Source organism: Protopterus annectens, chromosome 8.part0 (genome assembly GCF_019279795.1).
Source record: "Protopterus annectens isolate FY-2018-M chromosome 8.part0, PAN1.0, whole genome shotgun sequence".
Lineage (NCBI taxonomy): Eukaryota > Metazoa > Chordata > Ceratodontiformes > Protopteridae > Protopterus > Protopterus annectens.
In genome coordinates, this window is record NC_056741.1 from 1414728536 (window position 1) to 1414756303 (window position 27768).

General features: G+C 36.9%; 1 protein-coding gene across 1 annotated transcript in view; it reads left to right on the top strand.

The window, feature by feature from the left end:
* Positions 1 to 27768, top strand: part of GRIK4 (glutamate ionotropic receptor kainate type subunit 4) — a 5029336-nt gene that overhangs the window by 1858329 nt on the left and 3143239 nt on the right. Inside the window, exon 4 of the mRNA XM_044081017.1 lies at positions 13980 to 14080. The gene's annotated coding sequence lies outside the window, so the exon portion shown is untranslated. The remainder of the gene's footprint in view (positions 1 to 13979; positions 14081 to 27768) is intronic.

Genomic DNA, 27768 nt, shown 5'->3' on the forward strand with positions numbered 1-27768 from the left:
GGAAAGGCAGTGCAAACCACATATCTTGATCTAGCCAAGGCATTTGACACAATTCCCCAGTGAGGTAGTACAGAGAAACTCTATTAATTGGGAATTAACCCCTGCATTACCAGATGGGTAGCCAACTGGCTCACTGACAGGACACATACTGTCAAAGTTGGTGATTTCACCTCTAGCAAAAGACCATTCACTAGTGGCATACCACAAGGTTCTGTGCTGAGCCCCTTACTGTTTGGAATTTATTTTTCAGAATTCCAGGCATTCTAGGCATATTTGGATGGCCTGTGGTTGACCAAGTTCACTTATGATTGCAAATTGGGAGCAGCCATTGAGTCCCCCCAATGATGTTAATTGACTGCAGACATGGTTAACGCAGACAAATGATTAGTGCCAAAGCCATACAGTAAAGCTAAATGCAAAAAAAAGAGCAGTATCATTCTCTTTGGGAAAGCTGACATTCCTGCTAATTACATTACAGACAGCACCCCCTAAGTGTAAACCTAGTGGTGCATGATCTGGATACTCCAGTCGATAGCAATCTGAATTATGAGCACCACATATCCGCAGAAGTAAGGAAATCCTTCTATGTGGCACATCTTATAAGTAAAGGCATTGCATCTAGATCTAAGTATGTTATAATTCCATTATACTTGGCCCTTATTAAACCAATAATTGAGTAGAATGCTCCCTCTTACATTTACCTCACCAGACACCTGTAACAATTGGAGATACCACAGAGGTTTCTTACAAAGAAATTATAGGGTACACAAAACAAGTCTTACTTGGAAAGACTGAAAACCTATCACTTTTCTGTCTCTTACAGGTTGCTAAGAGGTGACCCCTACCTGTCTTACAGGGCAGTCTCTGACTTTGTCCTGTTGGAAATGCTACACATTTATAAATCAAACTGCAGGAGGGTTACTCACTCAAGGGATCATGACATGTACAGATCATGATGGAGATATAGATACAAGAGACTGACATTTATCTGAAACAATCTTCCAATTTACATGAAACAGAGACATTCCCTGACCTTCTTCAAATGCAACCTAGATCAATGGATGGATGACAACAAATTCACTCCTGGGGTGGTGCTCATGTCCCTCCTGGACAGAGGAAGTTCATATTAACTACCATAAATCCTTATCTCGGAAATGTTCACTCACCTAACTACTGACAATTTGGGCAACTCAGGATTAATATGGCTAGGGTTTTAAGGGATCTAAGGCAGTTAGCCTAGTAATCTGCTATGAACTTATAAAATAAAACATTCTGAAGCTTTAATTATATACAAGTAGTGAGAACATTTGTAACAAATCAAAAAAATACTGAATGAATTAAAAGAAGTTTTATCATGGTCTCAGTCAAGATAAAAGTAATTTAAATGTGAACAAAACATCAAGTAATGAAACTGCAATGGATTACAAATTTAAAAACTTTCTGAAACAGTTTTACTACCACTTGTAAAATAAATCTCTGTGAAGTACTCAGTCCTGGGAAGAGATTATATAATAAACAAAATCTATAAAATATCTTGTGAACAGATGAAACAGTTTCTTAATGAAGTCCTAGCAGATATTTAATTAAGTTATGACATTATACCATCATGGTAATATTCTCTAATTGCACCAATTCAAAACTAAAATAAAGACTGACTTATCTGAGTTGAATATAGACTAATTTCAGTACCAGATAAAGGCTAAAACTATTTAAGTAATTACAGCTAGATAAACATAGTATATGCCAATCTTGATAGAAGATGAAATATGGTTAATTGTAAAGAGGCAAATAAATGTAACACCAAAAGAATTATTACATAAATGAACATAAATAATACAATGAAATCAACATTTATTAATCTAGATAGACTTACATTTAATAAAACAGAGATCTCCGCTTTTAAAATTCACCAGTGAAGGTATATTACCCAGCAGTCCTTATTTTAATTGAAATGCGCAACAAATTGGATATTTAGGAATCATTTTGAAAAAATTATATTGAAATATAAAACTATAAGAAAATGTAGAAGAACTCAAAGCAATATTAACCACAACAATGAAATAAATTTAGCTTCCGAAAAATATTATATCACATTAAATTGTCAAGATATTGTATATAATTCAAACTACAGTGTCAGCGCCAATTAAAGAACATTTAAAACGAGCGAATGGTGTCATTTTAAAGTCATTATGGTACCTAAACATAAGTATAGTCTGTAGTCCTATTAGAAGATGTGAAAAAGGGGGTGTAAAATATACACAAGCGCCAGTCACTGAATTCATTATTTATTGCATAGGTAATTCTCATGTTTCCAGTTGGAAGAGATTATATTTATAATTATAATAATATGAAGAAAGGAAACTTGAAGTTTGTTTTCATAAACTGTTGAAAAAATAAACAAAACATACTTAACAGTATGTAATTACTTCCAAAAGAACATATTTTTCCACAATGCAAAAGTAGGTGAATAATAAAGTAATGAACCTTAATGTGTTTACATGCAAACATATGGAATTAAAGAATTAGATGGATATCATTTAAAATTTAGTGAGCAAAGGGATTCATAGAAAGATCCAATAAATCTAGAATGATAAAGGTATAAAGATTTTATTAGATGGTGTAAATATCTAGAAATTAAAATCTTAAAAGAGTAGATAACTTGGAATTTGAGTTTGCATTTATTTGAGCTTGTATTAGAATGGGATTCATTTACAAGGGATTCAAGGGCTAGAATACATAGATCTTAGATTGTATAAATGAAAGTATATTTAAAAATAAATGAAAAAAAGAACAACAGTGTTTGATGAATATATGAATTACAGTAGAATATAAACTATTAATCAGTGATTGTTTTTGGAAATATATCTTTCATAAAAAGGATTATACTTTATCAGAATGGGATAAAAATCATATATTGGAATCTATAAGACTATGCAAGACACATTTTGGAAAATCTTTACTTGGAAATCTAATGGACTTTTATACCTGAGGTAGAATTTCTGGAATAAATTAACCTAATAAAATACATTTTTGGAGATGTACTATAGAAAAAAAGCAGCTAATTGGAGGCATATGCTGTATGACTAAAATGTTTTTAAGAAATTTTTTAAAAAATTTAAACATGTTGGGAAGGTATTATGGTCATGTAATTTTTCTATAAATAAAGGTCTAGTTCTGTTTAACACTGTTTACCTATTTGTATAAAATGAGCAATATTGCATTATGACTGTTACAAGGAAAGTTATCACAAGAAAATGGAAACAGATCCACCTTTATTTTTAGCATTTCATCAACTGTTATATGCTGTTGTTAAAAAAAACAAACCCCCCCCCCAACTCTAAGAATATGACCAACCTTTACCGTAACAAGAAATTCCTTTCCTCTGAAGCCAAGATTACTCTTACCTACCTTCTACTCAGTCTAATTTACAATTCTCAAATTCTCACAAATCTTAACTCAGCACTCTTGACCAAACTCGAATCTACCTAAAACAAGGTAGCTAGATTTGCTGCCCAACAAACATACAAATCCCATCACTGTATCTCTCTCTAAAACACCTAAACCGGATTGAATTACCCCACCAGCTTCTTCTCTCTCAGCTCCAGATCATCCATTCTATCCTATACCAGCCTTCCTACTGCCCAGCACTATCCCCTCTTATCTCCCATTATTCTCCCTCCAGACCTCTCTGAAGCTCTAACCAAGACCTAGTACAAATCTACAAACCCAAGTCTAAATTTGGATGTAACATGTACAGCTGTCACCCCACTATTGCCTGGAATAGGCTCCCACTAGAAATCAGAACCCTTACACATTCTAAACAATTTAAGACAGCCACCAAAGAGCACTTTAAAAGTCACTGGTCTTGCCACTGCACTCTCCCTCCTTAATCATCCCCTACTTCCCATACCTTAATCTACTTTCTGCCCTTAACTCACTCTTCTCACTAGCTCTCTCTAATCTTCTTGAATATTTTTTCTACTGTCTTCTAAAATCTATTAAGCAAATCGCCTCAGAGAAACATTCTATTGTAACTGTCTTGCCTTCATACAACTACATTATGATAAAACTGGGTTTTTGTAACCACTTACGGCAAAAACTATATTCAACTTAATGACATATTTCTTTTTATACAGCTTGTAAATAGTTTTGCTATACTCCTGATTATTGCCACTGTATAACATTGTATTGCTTCTTAATGCCTTGTAATAATCCTGTAACATTGCTGTTTAATGCTAATTTGTAATGAAAATTGTATACTATGTGGTAGCTTTTCTCCCCAGGCCTCTGCTGAAAAAGGACTCTTCAGCTCAGTCGGACAATCCCAGTCAACAAATGTAAATACATAGCCTTCAATCTAATGACATCAAGAACTGGAAAAGGTTTTGCTTCTGCTGCAGAAGTTTGAGTAAAAGAACTCTGATTTTTCTCCTGGACTGTAATGAATATAATGTAATAGTCTATCTGTAAAATATAAATAGCTGGATGTGAACTAAATGAACAACTGGTAACTAAGCACATTTTGTAAATAGTGTAAATAGTTATTTAAATTTGATTTTTCTTAATAGGCCTAACAACTATGGTTGAATTAGTAATATGGTTCTCAATTTACTATTTTGAAAGAAAGGTATGGTTGAATAATTCATTTAAAGCTATATCAGTCATAATTATCAACCAATAAAAATTATTAAAAATTAAAGCCAATGGGTATCTATATTACTGTATGTTATTTTTAACTGATTTTAACAAGTCTCTTGTGTTGTCAAGAAAACCAAGACAATGCCACCTTCTAATTTAAAAAGGACTTTGTTGTGAGCTAGTAAGTTGAGTTTCTGGAAGCATCTACCATCTGACATTTGTAAAAAATAGCATGTCAGTCTTATTTTCTTGCTTTCAGTGAGGAATATCTCAGTTCTAGTTCTGATTTCACAGTCTTGTATTTTTATTGTTGAAACAGTCAAAATTCCATTGACTGTACACATGACTCTGTCTCTTCAATATATTAGTTTTCACTTTCCAATGATTCACCAATCCTTCAGCTGCATTTCTTGAATTTCTGACTCAAAATGTCTACACTACAGCTAATAATCATCTTTGAGACTTCATGAAAAATAATCAGAAAACTGGAAACTCTGGATTAAAAGAGTTATTTATTAAGTGAGAAAAATAGATACAATTTTGTATTGGTTTTCATACAGAAAGGGAAATGCTTGTGGTTTTCATTCATGTTACAGAAAGTGAAATGATTGCTTTATTTTACATTTTCAACCTTAAGGAAATTTAGACAGACAAGATGTCTATCTTAAAAGACACATTTCAGGCATATTGTAATCCAAAGAAGATTGTACCAAATGTAGTACATTTACTTTTTAAGAAATGGTCAAGGGGTTCAGGAGTCAATAGATGCTTATTTGAGTGAAATGAAACAGAAAGTACAAAAATTTGATTTGGCTTACATGCATAATGTACTTATAAGAAGAAGTGTATATAGAAGAGAGAATTATCAAATCACAAGTAGACTGTTAAAGAAAACTGACTTTCCACTCAATATAGCAATAGAAACTATGTAGAGTAAGTACTTAAGCATACAGCTAAAAAATGCAACTGATGAATTGCTGCAGCAAGAGTTGCATGTCTTAGAAGCAAAAGAACAGAATAAAGCAGAAATGTCAGTGCCTAATTTTGAGATGCATACTGTACATCAAGTATAAATTATAAGCAACAGTAGAGCAAATACTTAGCAAAAGAAGAATGTAGAGCAAAGCATAAATTCATCCCAAAAGATAATCCGCACTAAAGAAAAGTTTAACAATCACCTTCATCCAAAGTAATGAAACTTTTTCATAATCTCTTCATTTAACATGTTTTTATGATCTAACAGTAGAGCATTGCTTTATGCTTGACACTAGTCCAGACTGGTACATATTGTCTGGATCTATGTTTAAGGCACAAGGCTCACTGTACTCTTTGAATATAATAGGAACGCAAACGGAAGCCTGTGAGACAGATCTGGCTTTACTGGTTTTATAAGTGCAAAGGATATAGAGTGATGCTCCAAATAGCTGGCTTAGAAAAGCAGTAAAAGCAACCAAACATAGTGGGTGGTAAATATTGTGAGATATTTGCTTGTCATAAATCAAAAATATTTATGCTGTCTAGTTACAGAGTGAATCACTGAATTGTGTATTTAGCATCTAAAGCAGTATCTGTGGTCAGAGCAAGAAATCTGAAAATAGTTGTGAAGAACTCAGCCAAAATATGTGAAACAGCTGCAAAGGCATCTTGTACATTCATGTATTACTGTATGATATATTGTATGTTCATAAAAGTCAACAAATTCCATTATAAACATCCAAAGCTGTGATTTGGCTATCATATACTGCAACACATTTAGAGTTAGGAGTACCTCACAGAAAATTAAGAAACATTTTATTTGAAAAAAGTAGGTGAGTTACACAACTGACCTGGCCAAAATGATCCAAATCAGTATAAATACCGTATTGTGTCTCACCTAAAAAAAGACCACTGGCCTAGTTGGAGTAACCCAGTCAGTCAAATTTAAATATGTAAAATATAAGCAATGAATGTGTATACTGATACATTTTCAGAGGTGTTCCAGTTTGTTTCTTGGCTTGAGTTGTCTGCAAGGGGTGTACTATACTAAAATTTTATGTGAGATAGTACCAGTTGTACATGCTTCAATAAGAGTTACAGTTGTGTACAGAAGCAGAAATGGTAGGTATTGAAATGCTTGGATGACATGGTAGTTGTTGGCCCAGCTAGTGGCTACTGTTGTGAAGTAGAAGAAAGTGAAAAAATGCAAGGTTCCTTAAAACTTAAGCAAACGGATTCAAAGGAAACATTATGTAATTCAAAAAATTGCACATGTTGCTGCAGCTATGTCAAATGATAAGTTATTAATGACCATGAGTTATGGAAAACTAGGCTAGACAAATTAGACTTTAAGTTCTGTACATTCAACATTCCTCCGGATAGAATCAGATCTCTAAGGTTGTCTTTTGATATCTCATCAGCTTCAGAAATGTTTCAAAGAGTATTAGCTTGAATGATTGAAGAGTTAGAATGTTTATTCAGTATAATTCATGATGATCTAGCTTGGTTAACTACCAAGTGTGAGCATGACTGTTCATCTCATTAAGCTGCTTGAAAGATTAAGGCAAGAGACCTTCAAGCTGTCATGTGCATGGGCCATAGTTTCAGTTTCTGAAAGCCTCAAAACTGATTCTGACAAAGTTAATGCAATTGTGAATATGCAGAATCACCATGAGAAATTAGGGGATTACAAATGATATAGACATACAACTTAAGGGGATAGTAGGGCATGGTGCTGTTTGATTTAGGTCAGTATTATACAACAGAAGCTTTAAAATTCTTAAAAGGTTAGTTCCCAAGGCACTTACATTGAAATTATTTCATGCCTTGTAGCCTGTTTCTCTGTAAGCAGATACTAGTCAGTAAGGTATAGCTGCAGTTCTGCTGCAGAAATGTAGACCAATAATATATTGGCCAAGAGCTTTGATTAATGGTTAAACAAATTGTGCTCATATAGAGAAAGTGGTAGTGGTTACATATTTTGGTTGCCAAATGTTTCATGACTATAGCTGTGGTAAAACGTCACTGTGGTATTTCAAAATGTATTTATGAAATCTCTGTGCAAAAGCATCACACTGAGATGACTTCAAACAAAGGCACTTAATTCGCAAAAATAACATTTGTATGTACAATATAAACCAGTTAGTTTAATGCAGATATCTGATATTGTGAGTAAAGCATGCATGCAAGAGTGTAATGAATATTTACTGGAGACGTTTCTGGAAGCTTTATGAACAGACTCTCAATTACCATTGTCTACAGAAAAGCTAGAAAAGCATAACATTTATACAGAGGAATAACTTGCAGTATATTGGATCACACAATCTAAACACTGAGTTTTGTTTTCCATACCAGGAGGAATGTTCCTGTGTATAAGGTTTGTTACTTAAAGGTGGAAGAGAGACATTATTTTTATTTACTTGTATAAGGACATATTGAGTAAAATACTACAGATGACCAAATGCAAGGAAACAGACTGCAGTATTTGTATTGGCCTAAGCTCTCTAAGGAGAAAGAGGGACCTGGTGCAGAAATATGAAGCTTATACTATGAAAAATCAAAAGGAATAAATGTAACTGCATGGATTACTAGGTCTTTCTTGGATAAAATAGGAGTTGCTTTGACTCAATACAAACATATTATTTCTTGTTTGTGGATTTCAAATTTCGAAAAGTTTCACAAAGTGCAGAAATATATCTTTAAAGTCTCATGTTAGTGCTGCAAGATGATATCAGACAATTACCTGCAATTTTGAGTCATGAATTCTGTGAGACTGTGAGAATTCAGTCATACCACCCTGAGTCCTAAATATCCACAGAGCAAATACCAAGAGGAATGGCTGCTCTTGACAATTAAAAATCTCACCAAAAGGTGGGGCAGTTCAGAGAATTTGGATTAATGTAGGTCAATTCTGAAATACAGGAACACAACATTATAGTTTGTGTAATCTTCACCAGCATTGATCTTTATGAGTGGATGTCCTAAGTCTAAACTACTTGCCTCATACTCATCACTAATACCACATAATACAAAAAAGTGCTGCTGAACTGTTTTCAGGAAAGTCAACATAAATTAATGTTGTACTTTGACATATCTTCTATAAACCTTCATCTGTCATTTGTGGAGGGGAAAGACTAAGGATATTCTGTGTTTTTTTTCCTCCAGAAATGTAATGCACCTGGTTTTACCACTTGTTCAGCAGAGCAGCCTAGGTTGTATCTTATCTATGGTCCTGATATTCAACTGTATAGAGGAAGCAGGAAACATTTGATTAAGCAGCCATGCTTAGGAGTTTGGTTGTTTTCCTGTTCAGATTCAAGTAAATGATGTACAAGATTAGGGCTAGAATAACTTACACCTCTGCCTTGGTAAGGAAATGTGTCTGTGGGTTCTAATACAGCTCAACCTGAAAAGTGTAAAGTTTATATTGGTTAAGACCACTGTTGAAAAAGTTGCTTCAGATATATGGTCTTCTAAAAGTGATAGTACTTAGATTTCTGTTCAACCTTCCTTAAACAAATATTTCAGTTCTGGAACATTGATTTTTCAAAAAATATGATATAGTAACTATACATAGTTTGTATATTTTTATATACACTCAGTATAATTTTGATCATATGTATATGTGTATATCACATGATGTGTGTAGTCTAATGATAATGTCTTTAGCTGAAGAACTGTATGTAAATGTACTAATGCATACAAAAATTATCTTCTTTTAATGTAAAACATGTAAAATATACCTTCTTTAAAGTAAGAGAGATAATACATACATACATGTAGGTAATATATATAGAATTAAATGGTAGCTGTGACTTTAAGGGGAGTTACTATTACAGGCGTGTGTCATGTGATCATCTTTCGTGCACATTTTACTAAAGCTTCTTGTTGAATGCACATCATGTCTAGTATCTGTTTACCCATTCATCATGTTGACTATGTAAATACTTTTTGTTGTGCATGTACTCCAACACTAACAAATCTATTATACCTTATTTCAACGGAAAAATCTTATTCAAGGATTTCAAAAAAGAACTGAAAAAGCTGTTCCTCCAAAATGATTGAGGACATTACTAGATACTCAAAAATCATTGTAATATAAAAGCTGAGCTCACATGTTCCTTAAACAGCGAAAAGTTTCCTTGTTAGATAAGCCCATATCTTTTTGGAGAAAGAGAGAGTCAACATCTGACAGTTTAATTTCTCTAAAAATTACCAAGCAATTCCCAGCGCAAGACATATTGCAGAACAACTTGCAGATCACAATGCAAAGCAGATCTCTTTGTCATATTTGTTGAATTATTCTGGGGAGTTTTTAAGATTTTTGACTACTCATATCATGATGATTTATTATTTGTTACTTACTGTGATTCTCCATGTGTTAGGCTTGGAATGGTTCCATGAATATGTGACAGAATGTAATGAATTGTTAAATTCCAACATTAGTTTATTATATGACTTTATGGAAGAGGTGGGTCAATAATTTTATTTATTTATTTATTTTATTTTTTTTAAGTGGATTATTTTCAACCAGTTTCAGGATTTCCATGGATGCAGCTTTTACCCCTATATTTGCTAACATTTTTATGACTTAGTAGGAGAAACTGATATTTAATTCTGATTTTGTATGTGTGGTCCCTCTATACTAGGTTCTTGGTTGATATATGCATTTTATGGAAAGGGTCCAAGGATAACTTGGATGACTTTATTAAATATGTTAACAAGACCATTTATTTTTTTCTTTTAATCAAACTGTTTCAATGGATAAACTTTGTTATTTTGATGTTTGAATCACTAAAGATGTGGTTAACAAAACCTTTAAATCTAATATTTACAGGGAGCCCACCTATTTCAATTGTTTATTGCATTTTGAGAGCTGTCACCCAGTACATCAGAAAAAAAGCCATTGTTAAGGGTCAAATGGTGCATTTGACTTGGATGGTTTCTGACTAAAATATCTTTATGGGTGAGGTTGACTTTTTGAAGGTGATGTTGACCAACAGAGGATATCCTGTTACATTTTTGACAACATTATTTATGAAGTCGTGAATAAGAGAAATGAAGGGTATTATTTACCATTATTGGGAACATAGTGTTTAAATAGGCAGGTCACTGAAGTGTTTGAAGGGTCTTTTTCTTCTTTTTCCAGAGCTTTGATTACTTTCTATAATTTGGATTCTGGTTCCATGAAGAATATTATTTCCAGTAAGTGGAAGTATCTTTATCATAACAATGATGTGGCCACTGCTTTGGGTACTGCTCTGAAGTCTGTGTTTCAGAGGGGACAAATCATACCTGATGATAGAATGAACATGCCATCCAAGCTGATTGAGGTTAGCCCTTGTCAGCATAAGTGGTAGAAAATAAATGTGCTGGAGTACAGATAGCCCTTTTGGTACACTTGTGCATGTATCACCAATAAAGGTGGGGCTAGGATACAAATTATGTTATTACTTGGATACCAGTAAGAACACAACCACTTCTCCCCTGTTGGCCCAGTTGACTGTTTAGTCCACCTTGTCATAAATGACCTGTTGGGCCTTTGAGTATGAGTTGAGAGTTAACAGGCAGGCAGACAGGGGAAAGATAAAGACAAATAAATAACTGTATGGCAGATGTTTAATTTTATGCAATCTAACCTCAACTGTAATTATCTTGACTCATTTGTCAGTATGTCTATACCTAACCTTAGCATTCTAGATGCATAAAGTTCATATAGCTAACTTTGCATTAAGTATCATTGTCACAGTGTCCAGACCATGGCACGGTCATTCCCCTTCCTCAATTAACAACTAGCAAGAGAAGTAGATGGCCTGACAGATAATCAAACAGTCAGATGGTAGACAGACAGATAGATTATATTAGCTAGATACTATTAAAAAGATTATATTAGATAGCCTGATCGAATGCTTACTTAAGGAAAGAATAGTCTGAGACATTTGTAAAAAGCATATTTCATGTGTTGTTGTACAAACAGAATTACAGTTCATAACATGAACAGCCATTGAGGAAGCCATTGCATGCATCTTCTCCATATAGTCTGTGATCCCATGGTTGGAGAGTTCTATATTTTGGGCAGAGCGTGCTGCACGAAAACGGACTGGTATATGCAATGAGAATGAGTAGGCACTGGGGATGAGGAGACTCGCTCCCAAAATGAGGGAGGTACCTACACAAAAGAGACCTGAACAGGACCCTGCACTGGAATCATATTTCCAAAGGGAGCACTTCTAAAGTCATATGGTGAAACTCCAGTGGATGTCAAGCAGTTGTCATATGTTCACTGTCTTGAGGATACCTGTCAAGGGTTAAAGCATAGGAAGGGAAGCAGGAATACCATAAACTCCCAACAGTGACACAGTGGTTCTGTGCAGGCAAATAAGGCAGTTGTTTCATATGTCCACTATCCTGACAATATCTATCAGTGGCTAAAGTATTGGAAGAGAAGCAGAAATTACATAATCTCTCAGAAGTGAGACAGTGACTCTGTGCTGTTCCTTCATATTTCTAGTATCCTGAAGAGACCTCTCAATGTTAAATGCATAAGCAGTGAAACAGAAATTCCTTAAACTGTTAGCAGTGAGACAGTGACTCTATACCAGCAAAAGGATACTGTTGCCTGGCCTAAATTTGATGACTGAGCTCTAACTAGGTGTTCATGTGTAAGAGGAATCCACCAAATGGCAATATTTCATAACTGCAAGAGTTGGTAGTATTCAAACTCCAGGAATCAGTCCCAAATGTAACTGCAAGGAGTGTCATAAGTTAAGTCTCTCAGTCAATGAGTTTGCACTCAGAAGTTACTTGTTCTGCAGTCTTGCACAGAGGAAGTTTTGTCCAGTGTCTGGACTTCAGTCCCTTACTGTATTCTTTCACTCCATCTCCTAGCTGAGATTATACAGGGGACCCCCTTGCTAGTATTTTAGCTTGGTACATTCCAGAACTACCATTCTGTAATATGTAAATAAGGCTATGAGTTTCTTACTCCTTCTCCTTCTAATACATAGGATAAATTGCCACCAGTTTTAAGCTTTCTTTTACAGTCCATAGGCAGTGAAAATGTCATTGGTGGAGGCTCTGGTTTGTGACAGAATGAATGCAAATGAATAGGGTCTATATTATGTGATCGAATGGTCAAATATTCAAACACGTAATAGTCGACCTGTAATAATTGAACCGCCACAATGTCGAACTGAAAATAAAAAAAGAAAAACCCACCCAAACAAACTATTTAAACACTCAACACAGGGGGGCAAGCCCCCCTGCACCCCCCATCCCCCTGCTACTTAAATATACCAACTCTGAGATCGCACTACAGTGCAGACAATGGAAAACTTCCATTTCCACACTGTATGGAGATCTCCATTGAACCATTTGACATTGTGGCGGTTCAATTATTACGGGTCGACTATTACGTGTTCGAATATTTGACCATTCAATCACGTAATATAGACCCAATGAATACAGCACCAATTAGAAGGCTTATATTTCAATTCAGGAACTTTTCTATGATAAACATCAGAATTCATTCCCAAATATAATAATGTAATTGCTAGAAAAAACTTCTTCCACTGCAATGAACCCTGACATTAAAAAATATTAGAATTCCATTTTACTGTGAACTTGAAAAACAAAATTAACAACCTTGTAAAGCTCTTTATTGAAAGGTCAGCTCATTATCAAACAATTCTAGAACATGAATAACCGCAATGTGTTCCATTTTTAACTGAAAAAAAGAAAAAGTATAGTGTTCTTCAGAAAGTAATAATGACAATCAGTTTGTGTAGCAAACACAAAACCATATAGTGAAATGAGATACTTGCATTTTATATATGCTTGTTGAAATCTTTAGAAGGCATGGAGAAACTAAAGACAAAATAATACGTCCTCTTCAGTCAATAAAGAGGCGTAATATCTGGAGCTGCTAATGCTGAATAAAATGACCAAAGTGCAGCAGATCTAAATTTTAATATTTGAAGTATTTAGCTGTTGCATGTGTTTTCCTGTGGACTGTTTGATATTTTTATCTTACCTTGTCGGTGCTGCTTAAGTCTGATTTACAGTCTTGCTGACTGAGCCATTGTTTGCTGCAAAGAGTATGCTGAATATTCCCTTTGCCTTGATAATATAACCTTTGAACACTGTTTGATCACAGTGGGCTAACTGGTGAAAGAGCAAATGTTAATTACTTTTAGATTAAAAATTAAGGTTACAAGTATTCATTTTGCCAATAAGGGTGTTTTTTTTTTTTTTGTTACAGTTTTAAAATACTCTGTTGTTTCAATAACTTCTTATGCATTTTTTTCTTTTTAAACAATTATATTGGAGATTGATTGATTGATTGATTGATTGATTTGTGATTGCAGATGACTGTCTTCCAAGATGGACATAAAAGAGCTTAAATGCTGTGTGCTGCCCTTACTATAAGCCAAGTCAAGTGACAATATATTTAAAGCTGAGCTGACAGGTAAGAAGGCCTCCTTATAATAATATAGAATAAAAGTAGCCAGAGCAGGTCAGAACTTCAAAACTGCTATCCTTTTCAGTATGTCACATGAAAGCATCCTGTTGCTTCTCTTTCTTTTTAAATTATAACTTTCCAAGAAAATGAAGTGGCATTCTTAACCTGTCATTTTGTTTTGATTGTATATAATAATTATTAATGCCTGCATCCTGTAACAGTAGAAAACCAAACTGCTAATAAATTATGTTAAAAACATTTACTTATTCATTTGTATTTTGTTTTCTGGGTTGTCCTGCTGAGCTGAGCTCTATTTTTACTGGAGACATGGAGAGAAAACTTCCAGGAAATGTTAAAATAATAGTATTAAAAAGAACACATGCATTATTCATCATTACATAAGGTCAAAGCATATAGCTGTAAGCATTTCAGATACAAAAATAAATCATTAAAGTATTAAATTTATCACTTTAATAAATAATTGGTAGAATAAAAAGAAAGAAGATTAGAGTAAAAGTCTCAGTACAGTGATATATAAGTAAACCAGGCCATATAAAGTAACACATTTAAAAATACATACAAATACCTGTATGTAGAGTGTGAAAAAGTCTAATATGTTAAAATACAAAGAGGAAGCATTCATAACTCAGAATAACAAATACGTATGAAGAGGAAATCAGAGAATATAAAGTAACAGGATAAGTAAATATTAATTAGGGGAAATAGTAACAGAGAAGGCAGTCATCAATTTGCTGAAGAAAACAAAGTGCAATACAAACTATATATGTATATATAAATATTACAAAATTACTAAGTGAGGTGCAATACAAACTATATATGTATATATAAATATTACAAAATTACGAAGTGAGGCACATTTTAAAGTCAGAGGTTATGTTGTCTTCTTCCAGTGTGCTTCAGACAAGATGGAATTGCCATATTGTTTAAGACTTCTTGATTGCTTTATCAGCTGTGCACTTGAGGCCTGCAGACTTCAAGTAGGGAAATACCAGGCTAAGAAGGAAGGTTGTGGGGATGGCTAAATTCATAAGCGACAGTGTAAAAAGAACTGGAGGAGGGAGTCTATTTCAAATGAAACCCACATTTAACTCTTTGTTTCAGTTATGATGATGGATCCTGGATAAGATTAAGAATCTAGATGTAACTAACAGAAAAAGTTTTTTGAACAAAATAGGAGAACTAAGTTTGCTTCTTGAAGTAGGTGAAATGCAGTTCTTGATTTCATTCATATATATATATATATATATATATATATATATATATATATATATATATATATAAAAATAATCATTTGCACATTGTACACTGAAATCAATGTGTTACTCTGACAGTAAGCTGTCAGTACAGATGATAATACTTAGGCCGTTTTGTGATGTCTGTCTACACCTTTACAGATGGTACTGATGACAAGAATTAGTGAGAGAATGTTTCAGTAATAGGTAATGCCAAACAAGACTGATTTGGATTTTCCAGCATTTAATAAAAAAAAAAAAAAAAAGAGTCCCCACATCAGTGTTCACATTTAGTGTGTGCCTTCTGAAGCTTGTCCGATTATAGGACAATTGTAAGGTGAAAGGGTTAACAAGCTGACTTTACTGGACCAAGACCTGATTCCTGTGCTACTCCTCTGACTAAGCTGAATTTGGCATTACCCTTTAACTTTGTTTTTGTTATCAATGTAGCTAGAAAACTGTTGGTGGGTGGGACTGTTTACTCACGGAACAGTAAGACTTGTAATGGGGCATTTGTGACTTAAAGAACTGAAGAGCTTGGGTAAGTCAAGAAATAGGGCATGCACAACCTTTTTTGTTTTTGAGACTGCTACTGATATATTCAGAGATAGATAACAGTGCATTATTGTCTGAATAGCATTTATTGAATCCATATTGTGACTTGCTGACTACTTTTCATCTTTGTATTTTGATATAGACACCCCTTTCAGTGATCTCATGGAGACTATTTAGTATACTGATGGGCCTCTATTTTAAAACATTAAAACTTCTTTTCACAGAAATGTGACAGCTTTCTCTAATGCTCATGTTGATAAAAGTACTTTAACAGTCATGCCTGTTGAGGGACTGCAAAACATAACTGTGTTCTTAGAAGAGCAGGAATGTATGGGTGAAGAGGGTAAATATATACTAATACTGAGATTGCAGTACATCTGCTTCTAGGTACCATGATTCCTGAGTTAGTATATGTAAATAGCAGTGACTAGGGAAGCATAGTCTCCCATTAGGGAGACTAGTCATGGTCTTAGCCTGCTATAGGTCCCCCATCCGTGTCCCAAGACTCACACTCCACATTCCTAAGCACCCTGGAGAATACTGGGATCCAACCTAAACCTCTCATACTGGGTGACTTCAACTACCCCTCCATTAACTGGGAGAACTACTCATGTACCAATACACTTGCCCAACGTTTCCTGGAATTCATTAATTCCAGTGCCCTGGACCAGCTCGTTCTTACGCCCACTAGAGGTAGCAACATCCTTGAACTGGTCATTACTAACATGGGTGACTGTTGCTCTACACCAATAGTCAACTCCTCCCTGGTTAGATCCAACCACAAACTAATCACCTTGGAAATACACATCCCACCCACCACCTCTGCAAAGCTAACCACAATGAAAAACTTCTCCAAAGCTAACTTTGGGCTCCTAAAAACAGAGGTGGCTAACTTCATGGCACCCATGCAAATGGAGATAATTTGCATGACTGCCAAATCATACACCAATGCACTGTATGAACATGTGCACAAATGAATGGATCTCACAATACCCAGTAGAAACAAGACACTCTCCTCCAAAAAAAGGAACCCAATCTGGGGTTCCCCTGCCATAAACAAACTCTACAACAGAAGGAGGAAACTGCTGTGGAATAAGGTGAAATCCAAAGACTGGAAAAACTCCTTTATCAGCCTCAACAAAAAGTTGAGATCCCTCATCAAATCCTTTAAAGCTAGCCATGAAAAGAGAATTGCAGCAGATAGTAAAGACAACCACAGGGCGTTCTGTAGTTATGTAAAGAATCTCCATGGCAATACCCAGATATTGCCAATATACTGGCCGACAGATTCAATGCCAACTTTACCCCCCCAAGAGACCAGTCACAATACCAGTAGATTGTCAGGCACCCAGGATTACTGCTGCACAGGTTAAAACAGCACTGTCCAAGTCCAAGAATACAGCTTCTATAGGACCTGACAATATCCCTGGCTGTGTTCTACATGAACAACAGAGTGAATTGGCACCTCACCTGTGTGCCCTGTTCAGTCACAGCCTCACTTCAGGCTTTGTCCCTATTGAATGGTGCACTGCTACAGTCATCCCTCACCACAAAGGAGGAGCGATTACAGACCCTGGGAACTATCTCCCCATTAGCCTGACGAGTCTGATATGCAAAGCTATGGAACGCATCATCATGGACCTAATAAACAATGATATAGGGAATCCCCAAACTCTGGATTCCACACAGTTTGGTTTTGTGAAGGGTAGATCATGCCTGCTCAACTTGGTTGACTTCTTTGAGTCAGTCACCAGAGCTGTGGATGAAGGCAAGGTGGTTCATACAGCCTGCCTTGATCTGGCCAAGGCCTTTGATACCATTCCGCACTAAGGAATCATAGAAAAACTCACTAAGCTAGGCATCAACCCCTGTAACACTAGGTGGGTTGCAAACTGGCTCAGAGGTAGAACCAACAGTCTGAAAGTAGCTGACTACAAGTCAGACTGCCAACCAGTCATGAGTGGAGTCCCACAGGGTTTGGTCCTGGGTCCTCTCCTGTTTGGTATCTACTTCTCTGAAGTCCAGGCAACACAAAGGGACTCTGGCTGACAAAGATTGCAGATGATTGCAAATTGAGAGATATTATTAACTCCCCAAGTGATGTTGACATCCTACAGAAAGGCTTCACTGAGACCAACAACTGGTGTCAGAACCATGGCCTTAATCTCAATGCCAAAAATGTATCGTCATCCCCTTTGGGAAAAACATGGTTCCCATGAATTACCACATCAATGGTAGTCCACTGAACATGGAAGACATTATAATAGATCTGGGAACACAGGTTGACAGCAATCTCACCTTTACAAAGACATGTCTGACCTAGCTCTGTTAAAAATGCTACAGAAATGCTACAGACAAAGAAATCCCAGTCCCTCCACACCACATGCTCCAGAGACATCAACCTCATTACCACAATCAACAGAACATGCTGGAGGGACAGGTTCATAACCCAGAGACTGCCCATGCTATGGAATTGACTTCCCATACATGTCAAACAGAGCACCTCACTGGCCCTCTTCATGAGAAATCTTGATGAGTGGATGGGAAATAGAAAATTTATCCCCAGGGATCACTCCAGTAGCTTTCCTCAACAGAGGCACTGGGAAATAAGGTCAGGTGGCATGATGCCAGGGTAATCCTATGGGCTAGGCTTGTAAAGGCTCCAAGGCCATTACATACCTATGAACCTATGAACCTATGCCGGATTCAATCTCCATTGCAAAAATGCTTTAAAAGCGTGACAGTGAGCTTTGAAATTCACTGTTTTTAGTTTTGTTTTGTTTTTTTTTTTTGTCACAGTTGCAGTTACATTTTTGAAATTCTGGGTGTTACAGTGTTGGGTCTTACTCTTTTGATATGGAGACTTAAGCAGGATTTGTGCAGAATGTGATTATGACTCAGTCTCTTCTGCTTTGCCTGACAGTTTCCTTACAATGTTTAGGCTGTTTTCATTTAGGGTGTATTTTGGTTCAAAAGTCATTTCTACCTCACAGGAGCTAATTTTATGCTAATTCTTTGAAAAAGGGTCAGCTGATTTAAAACGAGTTTCAAAAAATCTCAGCAACTTTAGTAATATGATAGGGGAATATTTACTGTGGTAATAAGTTATAGTCCCTTTCCAGAATGATTTTGATGGCACATTACTACCCTGAATGGAAACTTATTTACATTTATGCTGCTTGATAGATATTTTGCATGATTCCTGAGAGTTTTGTTTCAAATAAATATGGCAGATGACATAGTCTGTATGGAATAGGCTTGTATCTGCTCTCCCCAAATTATTTTTTTAAGAAAGGGACATCCAGTTTATCTTGGAAGGCTTACTAGTAAAGGACTTTAGAGAGGCTATGCTATTAAAGATACAATGAAATGTTTTAACAAATTAAGTGCCTTATCAGTGGTAGGAAAATAGGAAAGGATTTTCCTGTAGACACCTTTTGTGGTATGATTAACTCTCTTTGCTCCATCTTTTATTTTCAGCTTCTGTTTCTGTTATACCTGTGTGTGTGTCCAACTTTGGTTTGTGACTGGATTACAAAGCATTTTTATGGTCACTTACAGCATTGCGTAAAAGTCCTGTAGTCTTTGTAATGCATAGTTGTGAAGTAAGGATTGAGTAATGATGTGCCATTTATCTGTCCTCCTGCCACTACAAGTTGAAACAGTAATTTATTGGTTTAACCTACATAGTTGTATATGATCAGCGGAGAGCCAGACACACCATACATAGAGTCAGCAGGCTACAGAACATCAGATTTTTAATATTTGGAAACATTCAAAGAAAGGAAAACATTTGGAAATATGTGTGAATACATTAACTGTAATTACTAAACATAGTTATTTTCACTAAAATTTGAAAAGCATTAAGAGTTGCTTTGTAAAGCCAGATATGTAACAAGAATGTAACATACCTTTATACTGTCCAGATTTTCACCTCATAAGTTTGGTCAGTTCCTCATAAAGTTTTTTTTTTTTTTTTTTTGGGGGGGGGGGGGGGTAAATCACTGTGGATTGAAATCACTAAATAATTACATAAATTTGCGTTTCGGACTTTAAATCCTTTAGAGTATGCATGATACTATACATTCTATTATTTTAGCAGCCTTCTAAGTTTATAAGAACAATATTTAAAACCTGTCCTTATTTCAGGGCCTTTGTTGCTGCATGATTTTAGGGTCTTTCCAGATTTCTTAAGCTAAACTTGTTGAGGGGTATGGATGTAAATACTCAGGAAGTTTTAGCAGCCATAAAACATTGTAGGTGAAAATTTGTACTGAAAAAAGAAAACATACTTATTCTGCACTGAAGGTTTAGTGTTGGGCATGTTTTTGTATTTAAACTGCAGTTAACATTTATTAGTTTTGCCACTAGAGGCTTTCCTAATGTACTAGAAGCTTCTATGGGGCTGCTGTTAGAGGATTATCTGTCCGGTCCCTGATCTTTGAGTAAACTATACATTTTACACAGAAATCAGAAATGACAATTTAATAGTGTCTTCTCAGAGGGCTTTCCCCTGTGCATTTATAATTCAACAGAGGGCCATTTAATGAATAAAGTCAAGCCACAACATAATCTGGTGAATTAAAATTGTAGACAGTCTCTTGCTGAAATATTTATGTATATGTTTTGTTTGGGCAACAGTGTGGTGTTTCCTCATACTGTTCTACCTAAAGAGAGAGATTCTGGTAGCAATGTTAATGAACCATTTTTTAGAAAAAGGAAAATAAAGCATTCGTAATTTGTCTTCTATTTTGTATTAGTTTAGCAGCTCAAGTAGAATCCAGTTATAAAACATACCATATGCAAATTACATCAGCCATTTGAAAGTAGTTTATACTAATCAGCCTAAACCTTCAGCAGTAATTCACTAATATTTGGCAAAGCAACAGCCATTTTATTTGTCTAACACATCTTAAAGGAAAGGACAAGGCAGATATTAAATTAATGCATGTTATTCTGAAGTTCAGCACACAGTTTTGTGTGTTTGTCTAAACTACACTGACATAAATAACAGTTCTCAAATTAGATATTCCTCCTAACAATTTTTTTTATTTATTTAACATTTGTTAACCGGGTAGGTCCAACTTGGAACAAAGCCAATTTTCAGCAGAGGCACAGGAAGAAACACTCCAGATGCATGTTTTTCTAATGTGGTAGGAAACTGGAGCATCCAGAGGAAACCCACACCAACACAGGGAGGGCATGTAGACTCCACACAGAAGGCTCCCCAGCCGAGAATTGAAGTGGAGAACCTCTTGCTGTGAACCGCTGCACCCCTGCTCCATCCAAAATATGTGGTATTGCTTGCGGGTTCACCACAATTTACTCCTGATGTCAGACACTGTAAAGCACAACTCCAGAACATACCTCTCAACCTCTTAAAGCAAGAAATCTGGACAAACCCATGAATAATGGGGGGACAAAGGCCCAAAAATAGGGACAATTTTTAAATCTTGCTCTTTCAAACTTAGAAAGTAGATAGAATAACAGGTTTTGCATTAGCATGAATTTTTTGAAGGGTATGAAGTTTGAAACTCAAATGTCTGTCATTATTTTCTGACTTAAATTGTCAATGATTTGCTGGAAAACCACAATTTTATAAAAAATAGACCAAAAATATGAGGCAAAAATCTGGACATTCTGAGAAAAGCTATACAGTTGAGAAGTATGCTCCAGAAACACTTAAAAAGGTAAACTAGACAAATGTATTGTCTCCTTTCACAAATGTAATGGAGTCTGAAACTAAAAATGATGCCTCTTGTTGAGCAGTTCTTTACATTTGGACTGTTCATGGAGCATTTCCTAGTAGTGTACTAGGTTTGACAATTATGGTTCTACAGAAGTACTAGAAGCTTCTCTGGCTGTGCATTGAGAGGACACCGGACAAGACTCTTAAACTCTGGGATGCAGCTACAACTTTAACAGAGATATTGCTGTTCATTTTTTATTTAGTGAGGGATGCTCTTTGCTTACTCGGAATGTTTAGTGTTGCAGATATGTCACCATTTAGTCCAGCAATCAGAAGCTATGTTTTTGAAAATGTTAATCAGATGAAGAAGTGGTCTAACACTTAAAACAGGCGATTAAGACTATGATCGGAATTGGAGCTACTTCATGTGTTCATTTACCTTAATCTTCCTTTGCCTACTGTTTGATTCTGAACAAGTCACTTAACTAGACAGTGTTCCAACTTATGTCCAGTGGGCTGGCCTAGTTAACAAATTACAAAAAAAAAAAAGCAGTAGTTGATCTAATTATGCAGTGAGCAGTTCTAGCTGCTACCCTTATCATGTCTTAATATATATATATATAATATTGTACTCAAAGAATAACTCTATTATGTACTGTTGTTAATACATCAGACATATGTTAATGTACTCGCCAAGTTTGTATATTACCTGAAACAGCAGCTGTGCTGCTAACTGAAATGTTCTCAGATATTATTGTCATGCGGAAGTTTTGTCTCAGTTTTCACATTGTTACTGAAATCAAATGAACATTGTTAGAGGCTTAAATCTCTAAGCTTATAGGAGCCTACAAGGTTTGCATTATGTAAAGTCACACATACCTGTTGAGATGCACCACACCTCTCATCCTCTTGGAGTAAGAAATCTGGACAAAGCCTGACATAATGGGGGGACAAAGACTCAAAAGTAGGGACACATTTTAAATATTTCTCCTATAAACTTAGAAAGTTGCTAGAATAACAGGATTTATGTTAGAATGCATTTTTCTGAAGGATATGAAGTCTGAAACTCAAACACATGGCATTATTTAGTGACTTTAGCTTTAGATCATGCTAGTGATTTGTCAAAAAACTATTTTTATGAGGAACACACCAAAAATATGAGGCAAAAATCTGGACATTATGTGAAAATCTGTACAGTTGAGAGGTATGCTCATGTATGCAATGTGATGTGACATTTTGTTTTTATATAAAGTAAAACTGCATAATTATAGTTATTATTTTATTTAATATTTATTCCTGATAGTTCAAGGCTGGCAATAGGGTAAAGTTTCACCCTGGGTTAAAAGGCTCCATGGTACTCCCCTGCTTCCCATACCATCTTGACCTACTCACACTATTCAGATGACTTTTTTTTTCTTTACAGTTTGTCTTGCACTTCATTTTTTTTTTCTATAATTATTCATTTGTTCATTCAAGATATTGTATCCTAACTGTAGAGGAAACAACTGTCTTAAGCCCATGGATCTGTGGGGGTTCTATGATGCTGCAAGATGCTTAGAGTTGTTTTAAAGAACTTTTTCATCCAGCAATGGCCTCAACAAAAAACATGATTACAGAAATAAATTCAGTCTTATTCTTGAACTTTGCTTTTTCTGCATCATTTCAACACACCCTGATTATGACTACCCTGTAATAAATAAATTAAACTGGGATTCAGTGGGGCTACTCAGCACCCAGAAACCATGGGGTTAGAGATGCTCTGAGGTGTATTTCAAAGCTTTTTTCAACCTTTTTATCCAATGATGGCTTGAACAAAAATTAGGAGTATCAAAAAGAAATTCAATCTTACTTTTTTATTTCAAGGAAGAAATAAGTTGTATCCAAGATGTAATGCTCAGAGCTGACCAAACACTAGTCCACAATAGCCTGAGAAACATATGCTTGTGAAGGTACATAATATCTGAAAATAGTACCGTTCCCCTACCAATTTGAAATAGGTAGTTGCATTCTGTTAACTGGAGGTTAAAATTAAGACACATGCCCACTGTCCCATTTCAAGTTGTTGCTCTCATAGTTATATACAACATGCCCCCGCCCCCCACCCAAATGACAGCCATCTTCTGTGTTCCCTTCTGATGTCAGACTGGGACAAAAATAAAATCATGGTACAGCAGATAGCATTGTCGCCTCACAGCAAGAAGTTCCCTGGTTTGATCCTTTGCTGGGGTGCCTTCTGTAAGGAGTATGCATGTCCTCCTTGTGTGTGTGAGTTTCCTCCTGGTGCTCTGATTTCCTCCCATATTCCAAAGATAGGCAGTAAGTGGATTGGACACTCTAAATTCCAAATGTTGTGGAAGAACTACAGCAGCAGGGATAGCCACCCGGTGGTGTAAACCTTGGCTCTAGATAATTGACACTATTGAAGTGACACCCGACACCATGTGCAAAAATAGGAAAAAGGAGTTGTGGACGGATGGATGTTTGCTATCAGACATATATAAACAGCAAGTTTATTTACTCTCGCCAAAAGATAGACAGCTGTATATACATCAGATGTTAGAGAAGAAAATGAAGATTAAAAAAATGATTACAGTAATGTTTCCAACGTGTTACTTCTAGATAGAACAGTGCTCATATGTAAGCTATAGTGACCTTCCATGTACCATAGGTTCATAGGTAGTACTAGGCTATCAGCCCTATGTCCTATACAAGCCTAGCCAAATGAGTTCCCTGGCTTTTGCCACCCAAGAAAATTATTTTCCTGTGCCCCTGTCGAGCAGTGCCACAGCAGTGATTCCCGGGGTGAATTTCCTATTACTTAGCCAATTGCTAGGATTTCTCTTGGGCTAATGAGGAGCTTTGCTTGACATGAATGGGCAGCCTATTCCAGAGCAAGGGAAGTCTCTAGGACAGGAATCTATCCCTCAAGCATGTTCTGTTTACTGTGGTGACAAGGTTTAAGCCCCTGGAGCATGTGGCTCGGAGAGATTGGGATTTCTTTAAGTGTAACATGTCCATTAGGTCTGGGTTAGATGTGGCTTTGTATGTTAGGCAGAGGTCCCATCAGAGTAGGCGATATGCGACGGAGTAGAGCTGGAGTTTTTTGAGACGGTCAGCGTATGGCATCTGTTTGAGGCCGGTAATCCTCTTAGTGAGATATTTCTGTGGCCTTTCCAGCTGTTACAGATGTCTTGCGAGGTACATGCCAAATGGGGCATTGTACTCTATGATGGGTCTAATAAGGGAAGAGTAGAGAAGAACGATGACCTCTCTTTTTCTGGAGGAGAACCCCTTTGTGATGAGGTGTGCCACCTAGAAGAATTTCCTGACTACTGTGGCAATGTAATTATCAAATGAGAGACTACTATCCACCTGTCTCCCAAGGTCTCTTATCACACTTTCGGTGTTTAGTAGGCTACCACCTATGTGGTAGTTCATGGGTATGGTATTTTTTCCAAACGGGATGACAATGCACTTTTTGGCATTGAGCTTTAGGCCATGACTTAGACACCAAGCATCAGTCTCAGTGAGGCCTCTTTGTAAAATGTCCACATCCTTAGGTGAATCAATTATGGCTCCTAGTTTGCAGTTGTCTGTGAATTTTGTTAGCCAGAGACCAGCTGTATTAGCCTGGACTTCAGAGAAGTAGATACTGAACAGGAGAGGACCCAGGACCGAACCCGGTGGAACTCCGCTTGTCACTGGTCTGAAGTCGGATTTGGAGTTGGCTACTTTCACTGTGTGGGTTGTGTCAGTGAGCCAGTTGGCCACCCATCTTGTGATATAGGGATTTATGCCAAGTCCAGTGGGTTTATCTATAATACCAGAGTGGGGGATGGTGTTGAAAGCCTTGGCAAGGTCAAGATAGGCTGTGTGCACTACCTTACCCTCATCTACGGCTCTAGTGACTGCTTTGAAGAAGTCAGTCAGGTTTAGGAGGCATGATCTACCCTTTACAAACTCAAACTGAGTGGGGCTTAGAGTTTGGAGGTTATCTATGTCTTTGTTTATAAGCTATTGGATGATGCGTTCCATGGCTTTGCAGACCAGGCTCATCAGGCTAATGGGGCGGTAGTTCCCAGGGTCTGTGATGACACCCCCTTTGTGGAGTGGGATAACTGTCGCTGTATGACACTCCTTAGGCACAAAGCCTGAAGTGAGGCTATGGTTGAACATGGTACTTAGGTGGGGTGCCAGTTCGTTCTGTAGTTCATGCAGAACGCAGCCTGGGATGTTGTCTGGTCCCATAGATGCTGTGTTCGTGGCTTTGGAGAGTGCGGTCTTCACCTGTGCAGCCATGATTTCAGGGGCTTTGCAATCATCCGGTATGGGGATGGGCACTTTGGGGGGGGTGAAGTTAGCACTGAACCTGTCTGTCAGGATGTTGGCAGTATCAGTTGGTTTGGTAAATGTAGTGCCATTGTGCTGTAGTGCAGAGCAGATCTGAGTGTTGCCATTGAGATTCTTGACATAGCTGTAGAAGGCTTTGTGGTTGTCTTTAGAATCCAAGGCGATTTTATTTTCATAACTAGCTTTGGAAGATTTTATGAGGGATCTCATCTTCTTGCTGAGGCTGACCAGGAAGTTCCTGCAGCCATGGGATTTTACTTTTTTCTGCAACAGTTTCTTCCTTCTGTTGTAGAGCTTGTTTATGGCAGGGGACCACCAGACTGGCTTCCTTTTTTTGGAGGATAGTGTCTTGGTTCTGTTGGAGATGGCACGGTCCATGAACTCGTGTATGTGCGTATACAGTGCATTTGTATATGATTCAGCAGTCATGGCACTACTTTCCGTCTGTGTGATGTTTGCCACTTCTGACTGAAGAAGCATGAAGTTGGCTTTGGAAAAGTTTTTTACGGTGGTTTTCTTAATGGGGAGGGGGGGCGGGATATGGATGTTTAGGGTGATTAGCTTGTGGTTGGACCTGACCAGTGAGGATTTGACCTCTGGCATGGAGCATCTATTACCCATATTGGTAATGACCAGGTCCAGAATGTTGCTACCTTTGGTAGGGATATGGACAAGCTGCTCCAGGGCGTTGGAATTGATTAATTCCAGGAAATATTGGGCAAATGAGTTAGTACATAAGTAGCTTTCCCATTTGATGGAGGGGTAGTTGAAATCTCCCAAAATTTAGGGTACTGGGCTGTATCGTAATATTATACAGTATATCGAGAAACATGGAGTGGTTGTCCTGGGACATGGCGGGGGATCTGTAACATGCTACAACCTGAATTGCAGTCTTGCCCAGTGTTAATTGGACTTGTATAATTTCAGAGGCATTATGTTGAGCAACTAGCCTGAAGTTGTGGATATCTTTTATGAATATGGACACGCCTCCTCCTTTTAATATTTCAGACCGGGTTGGTTGGCCGAAAGGTGTGATAAGAATTGTAGCCTGGCAATGCAGGGGTGCTCTCTGGAGCCTTAAACCAGGTCTCTGTCACTGCACAGATGTTGATGTTCTCCATCTTAAAGAGAGCCTCGAGTGTGTGCATTTTGAAGTTTAGACTTGTAGCATTGGGTAGCATTACCCTTAGATTTCGCTTGTTTATGTCTACTATGGTGGTGCATTTGACGTTTGAACCTTGCCTAAAAAAGGCACTATAGGGGCAGCAAGAGCCTTAGCCAGTATCTTGAATCCCAGTGGTGACAGGTGCAGGCCATCTCTGGTAAAGCATCGTGGCCTGTTAATCATGTCATCCCAGGCAGACAGATACTGGATTCCCCTGGTATGACACCAGAACCTTAGCCATTTGTTGAAGTCAATCATTTTGTCCTTGTACTGTGGTATTATTCTGAGCAATGGCAGGATGCTACTCAGGGCTAGTACCTGCATGGGCCACATGGTCAGAGAGCTCCTCCATGTCTCTTTTCATGTAGTCCAGGGAGGTACGTCTCTCTTTTCATGTAGTCCAGGGAGTTGCATCTCAGGTCATTTACTCCAACATGGACAATGACAGAGTCATACCTGTACTTGTTGTGGAGTAACCTGAGAGCATGTATAATATGGCAGATCCTGGCACCCGTCAGGCAGCTGACAGTGACTTTCTCCTTATTCAGCCTGGTGAGGGGAATGTCAGTGTACCTGACTATAAAGTCACCAATGACTAGTGTGCTGGGTATGTTGTTTTGCCTTATGGGCTGAGGTTGAGTGGCACACTGATTTTGTGGGCTGTGTGTCATTCGGGTAGTGT